Source organism: Mandrillus leucophaeus, unplaced genomic scaffold (assembly GCF_000951045.1).
Source record: "Mandrillus leucophaeus isolate KB7577 unplaced genomic scaffold, Mleu.le_1.0 Scaffold162, whole genome shotgun sequence".
NCBI lineage: Eukaryota > Metazoa > Chordata > Mammalia > Primates > Cercopithecidae > Mandrillus > Mandrillus leucophaeus.
The window spans coordinates 164,770-171,115 of NW_012101610.1; positions in this window are offsets into that span (position 1 = coordinate 164,770).

Here is a 6,346-nt window from a genome sequence, read left to right on the forward strand (position 1 = left end):
CCTGACCTCAGGTGATCCACCCGCCTCAGCCTCCCAAAGTGTTGAGATTACAGGCGTGAGCCACTGCGCCTGGCCTGTGTTTTTCTTTTTTCTTTTTTTAAATTGAGACAGAGTCTTGTTCTGTCACCCAGGCTGGAGTGCAGTGGCATGATCTCGGCTCACCGCAACCTTCACCACCCGGGTTCAAGCAATTCTACTGCCTCAGCCTCTCCAGTAGCTGGGATTACAGGTGCCCACCACCATGCCCAGCTAATTTTTGTATTTTTAGTAGAGACAGGGTCTCACCATGTTGGCCAAGCTGGTCACGAACTCCTGACCTCAAATGATCTATCTGCCTTGGCCTCCCAAAAGTGCTAGGATTACAGGTGTGAGCCACCATGTTCTGCCTTCCAGCAACCATTTGGAGGACCCCTCACCACCCCTGCCCAGAGGAATGGGATCACCATGAAAATAGTTTATCTCCCTGTCCCATGACTTCACCCCCACACTCCACCAATCAATTATCTCCATACTTTGGCCCATCCAAAACCCTAGCCCCAAACTCCTTAGGGAGATGGATTTGAGGTTTCCTCCCATCTCTTTATTCAGTGAACCTATGATTAAACCTCTTTCTCCGCTGCAACCAGTGTCTCGGCGTATTGACTTGCTGTGGGCACTGGGCAACTAACTTATTATGGTTACAGTGGTGGTGGCATCATAGGCTGACTGTAGAGGCACATTACAAATGGTAGGAGCACAGAGAGGGGCACAAGATTGGGACTTTTACACTCGATCTACTGCATCCCCCTAAGAACTTCAATACTGAACATATCTTATATTCTGTCAACTCAAAGCAATATGCTACATTGCTGAGAGTAACCATTGCCCTAGCTACTTAGCCATAGGGTCATTTGTCTTAACATCTGTATGAAAATGAGTTTTTATTAACATTATACGTAAATGAGTTTTTATTTAGAACTTTTCGGCCGAGCGCAGTGGCTCACGCCTGTAATCCCAGCACTTTGGGAGACCGAGGCAGGTGGATCATGTGAGGTCGGGAGTTTGAGACCCGCCTGGCCAACGTGGTGAAACCCCAGTCTCTACTAAAAATACAAAGCATTAACTGGGCATGATGGCACATGCCTGTAATCCCAGCTACTCGGGAGGCTGAGACCAGAGAATCTCTTGAACCTGGGAGGTGGAGCTTGCAGTGAGCCAAGATCACACCATTGCCCTCCAGCCTGGGCGACAGAGTGAGACTCCATCTCAAAAAAAAGACTTCTGGGCCTTGTGTCTTCCATATACTGATGCCGCCCTACCTTTATATTTATAGATCGATAAAGCTTTCATCCTAGCTCTTTCTGAATTTATTACTGTCAGAAGGCTCATTCAACTTGGATCTGTCTGAAGAACCTAGGGGGAAAACAACATTAACATTGTATATTAGATTGGTAAAGGAACTACCATATGATGTTGAAGAACATACTCATTGACATAGTCTATTTTATTTTTCCAAGTTAAATTCATATTTGATATTTGAAAGCTATTTTGAGCTGTATTAGCATAACCGGGAGAAGTTTTTATATTATTTATCTTATACTGCTAAAATTCTAATTAATGTCATCTTGTACTTTTAGAAGACAAGTGAACTGCAAGAGAAGCACAGAGTTTTAAAACACCCCCGCATGCACAGACACACACACACAGCGAGAGAGAGAAAATCAAAATCAATTAGAAAGGGCAGAGAGAGGCATCAGGAGACCTGGTTTCTCACTGGAGCTCTGTCTGCTACTAACTTGGTAAATGACCTAGAGCAAGTCACTAAACCTCTTTAGGTATTAAACCTCTTAATATCTTCATTTTACCATAGTGAGTTGGACTTTGTTTCAAAGCCTCAAGCTCCGGATCCGTTCAACATTTTACCTTTATACTGTTGAGTTTTCATCCTTGAGCCTTAGACTCTGTAGCTTAGGTAGCTCACTCAGAAATCAGTCAAAATTATTATTTAAAATCTTTTGTTGTTGTTGTCCAGGCATGGTGGCTCACACCTGTAATCCCAGCACTTTGGGAGGCCAAGGAGGATCACCTGAGGTCAAGAGTTCAAGACCAGCCTGGCCGACATGATGAAACCCATCTCTACTAAAAATACAAAAATTAGCCAGGTGTGGTGGCATACACCTATAGCCCCAGCTACTGGGGAGGCTGGGTCACAAGACTAGCTTGAACCTGGGAAGCAGAGGTTGCAGTGAGCAGAGATCATGCCATTAGACTCCAGCATGGGCGACAGAGTGAGACTCTGTCTCAAAAAACTAAAACTAACTAACTAAATAAAATTTTAAGAGACAGGGCCCTGCCATGTTGTCCAAGGTGGTTTTGAATTCCTGGCCTCAAGTTATCTTCTAGCCTCAGTCTCCCAAAGTGCTGGGATTATAGGCATGAGCCACCATGCCCAGTCTATAATTAATTGGTTATTTTACCACTAAAACAATTCAATGAAAACAGAGGTGATGAATAAAGTTGTCGGAGTCTCACCAACGCATCTTAATGTAGACATTTCTCATTGTCTGAACTAGTACCCTGGGTTCTTTGTCCTACCTCCTAGAAAATTAAGGAACACGGACACAAAGGTGGGTTGGAACGAAAGTTTAATAAGTGAAAGAGGCTGGGTGCAGTGGCTCACACCTGTAATCCCAGCACTTTGAGAGGCTGAGGCGGGTGGATCACCTGATGTGAGGAGTTTGAGACCAGCCTGGCCAACATGGGGAAACGCCATCTCTACTAAAAATTCAAAATTAGCCAAGTGTGGTGGGGCATGCCTGTAATCCCAGTTACTTGGGAGGCTAAGGCAGGAGAATGAATCCAGGAGGCGGAGTTTGCAGTGACCCGAGATCACACCATTGCACTCGAGCCTGGGCAACAAGAGTGAAACTCCATCTCAAAAAAGAATAATAATAAGTGAAAAAAAAAATTATCTGCAGCAGAGAGAGGAGTCCAAGTGGATTGCTGGGTTACGGCTGAATTCAAAAGCTTTTTTAAGAAACTCCTCTCTCATCTCTAGCAGTTTGAATAACTTCTCATCAGTAAAGCTGTCTGTGCAACTCCCAGTATCTTACAGCAGCTGTGGGCATGTATCTAGGCAAGCACAGAGCCTGGGTCTCTTGTTTTGATAGCTGTGGGTTTGTTTTAGGCAAGCCCCTCTCCTCCCTGTGTAAATTTCCACCATGGATATGCCTGAAAAGGGGAGGAAACTTTTTTCCTAGGAGCTCGCCAATTAGACAAAGTTGCTTATCTGTGTGCAGGTGCAGCCTGTTTTTCCCAAATGATTTTTCCTTTTCTTCTCCTGCAAAGTCAGAAAGGCAGGAGTTCCTTATTCTTTTAAGGGCTGAAGGAGGAAAACTCCCACCTTTTCACTCTGAAGGTTCACAGAAAATAAACTGACCAAAGGCAGATGAATAGGAGAAAAATTCATACAAAATTATTAATGTGCAGGGGAAGGTGGGAATCATACAGTGATTGTTCCTAAGCTCTCAGTGAGGCACAGATGCATATATTCCGTTTTTTGTTTGTTTGTTTGTTTGTTTTTGAGATGGAGTCTTGCTCTGTCACCCAGGCTGGAGTGCAGTGGTGCAATCTTGGCTCACTGCAGCCTCTGCCCGCCGGGTTCAAGCGATTCTCCTGCCTCAGACTCCTGTGTAGCTAGGATTACAGGCACACACCACTATGCCTGGCTAATTTTTATATTTTTAGTAGAGACGGGGTTTCACCATGTTGGCCAGGCTGGTCTCGAACTCCTGACCTCAGGTGATCCACCCGCCTCAGCTTCCCTAAGTGCTGGGATTACAGGCGTGAGCCACCACACCTGGTTTTTCATAGGGGATGGAGGAGATGGGGACTGTAGACAATTCTCTTGAGGGGCAGTAATGATTATTAGGGAGAATGAATGGACCAGAGAGAGAGAAATTAGCTTATACATAATTATCTTTGGAATTTGAATGAGCTTCAGAGGCTGACATCATCTTGTGGAAAAGTATGTCTATGTGTGGTTGCATTACTTAGTCTTCTTTCCTGCTATAGATAATGAGATTTCAGGGAGGGGATAGAAGGCAATAGTGTTTCTTCTGTTAAGAAGCTGCCTTGGCTGGGCCCGGTGGTTCATGCCTGTAATCTCAACACTTTGGGATGCCGAGGCGGGTGGATCATTTGAGGTCAGGAGTTTGAGACCAACCTGGCCATCATGGTGAAACCCTGTCTCTACTAAAAATACAAAGAAACAGCAAAAGCAAAAACAAAAAGCCCACAATTAGCCAGGCTTAGGAGAATCACTTGAACCTGGGTGAGGGAGATTGCAGTGAGCCCAGATCATGCCATTGCACTCCAGCCTGGGCAACAAGAGTAAAGCCCTGTCAAAAAAAAAAAAAAAAAAAAAAAAAAAGCTTTCTAGGTCAACTAAAGAAATTCCAGAGAGTTCCTTCCTGTACTTTGTGGGTGGAAAGGGAACAAGGCAAGGATAGAGAGACCTTGATTCTGAGGCTTATTTCTAAAGCCTTTTGATTTTCCAAAGCACTCGGCATGCCCAGGCACCATATTCTGGGGAAATGTTTTCTGTGCTCCAACCCTCGCATCTTCTTAATCCTTTTCCCGGGGATGATATTCAATGTATTTAAAACCCATACAGCAAAAGCATGAACAAATCAGAATAGACAATGGTTGCAAATGCCCAGCACAGCCACGTGGACTCCCCAGACCTTGGCAACCCTCTCCTTTCCTGGATGACGCTGTCAACGCTCTGGGACAACTTTCTTGACTTGTAATCCAAATACATATGTATAGACCCACATGCAGACACATAAAGTATAAATATGCACATAGGTTTGAGAAAGAAAATAAACTTTGTATCTGAAGAATGCAAAGCCCCTTTAAATTATCAGGCCCAGAGAGGCATTGAAACGTGACAACTATCATACCTTACTTCCTCCTAGGGCTCAGTAATTATCTCTTGGAGCTACTTGATATATGGGCTCTACACTGACACCAAGGAGCCATAAAATTAACCTAACTATGCCATACACTGGACACCATAACTCATACCATACGCTAGATGCCATTACTCGTACCCTATAGTTCAATAATGTATAGCCAATCACTAATCAGTGTTCTTTTTTTTTTTTTTTTTTTGAGATGGGGTCTTGCTATGCTGCCCAGACTGGTCTTAAAAGTCCTGGGCTCAAGCTATCCTCCCACCTCAGCCTCCTGAGTCGCTGTGACTACAGGTGTGAGCCACTGTACCCAGCTAATCAGTGTTATTTCTATAAATCAGTGAGTCAAGAAACACTATATCAGCCACTAATCCCAGCACTTTGGGAGGCCGAGGCAGGCAGATTACAAGGTCAGGAGACCATCCTGGCTAACATGGTGAAACCCCGTCTCTACTAAAAATACAAAAAATTAGCCGGGCATAGTGGCGAGCACCTGTAGTCCCAGCTACTTGGGAGGCTGAGGTAGGAGAATGGCGTGAACCCAGGAGGCAGAGCTTGCAGTGAGCCAAGATTGCACCACTGCACTCCAGCCCGGGCAACAGAGCAAGACTCCATCTCAAAAACAAAACAAAACAAAAAACAAAGAACCCACTTGTAACTTGTAAGGGGAGAACTCACCAAGGCAAGGGAATTGTTTCCCGGGCAGCTGTTCACACTTTGGCTCAAGTAAACTCTTTAAAATTATATTATCTTCTTCCTTTAGGTTGACAGGTTTTTCGTTTTCCTATTAAAGCAAAACATGAAAGCATAGTAGATATATAGCCCTGAAATTCAAGTTTTATTGCAGGTGTCTTTCACGTCAGTATTCATAGATCTGAATGAACCTATAGAATCATTTGCAGTAGCTGAAGAGTATTCCATAGTTTATCCAATCATCTCTAAATGGTGATATTTAGATTGTCTTTCAAAAATATTTTTATAATTGTTGTGGAAAACAAGGACAGCAGATTCAGAATTTAAGAGTTATAAACTGTCATTTATAAGAACTGCACTTCAGAAAGAAGGCATCTGCCCGATGAGGCAACAAAACTAGTCTTTCTTTAATGCATGAGACTCCCGTCAAGAAATGCCTGGTGGTTAGCAGGAGAGAAATGGTTTCATGATACTTACATAGAGCCCAGGGCAGAGAAGAGGAGAGGGAACACCTTATAATAATAAATTAGCAAATTTTAAAAGGTTCATTAAAAGAGTGTGGAAAGCATATATTTGAATGAGGTCTGCTGTTTATTTAGTGTCTTTTTTTTTTTTTTTTTTTTTGAGACAGAGTTTCACTCTTGTTGCCCAGGCTGGACGCCATTACTCGTACCCTATAGTTCAACAATGTATAGCCA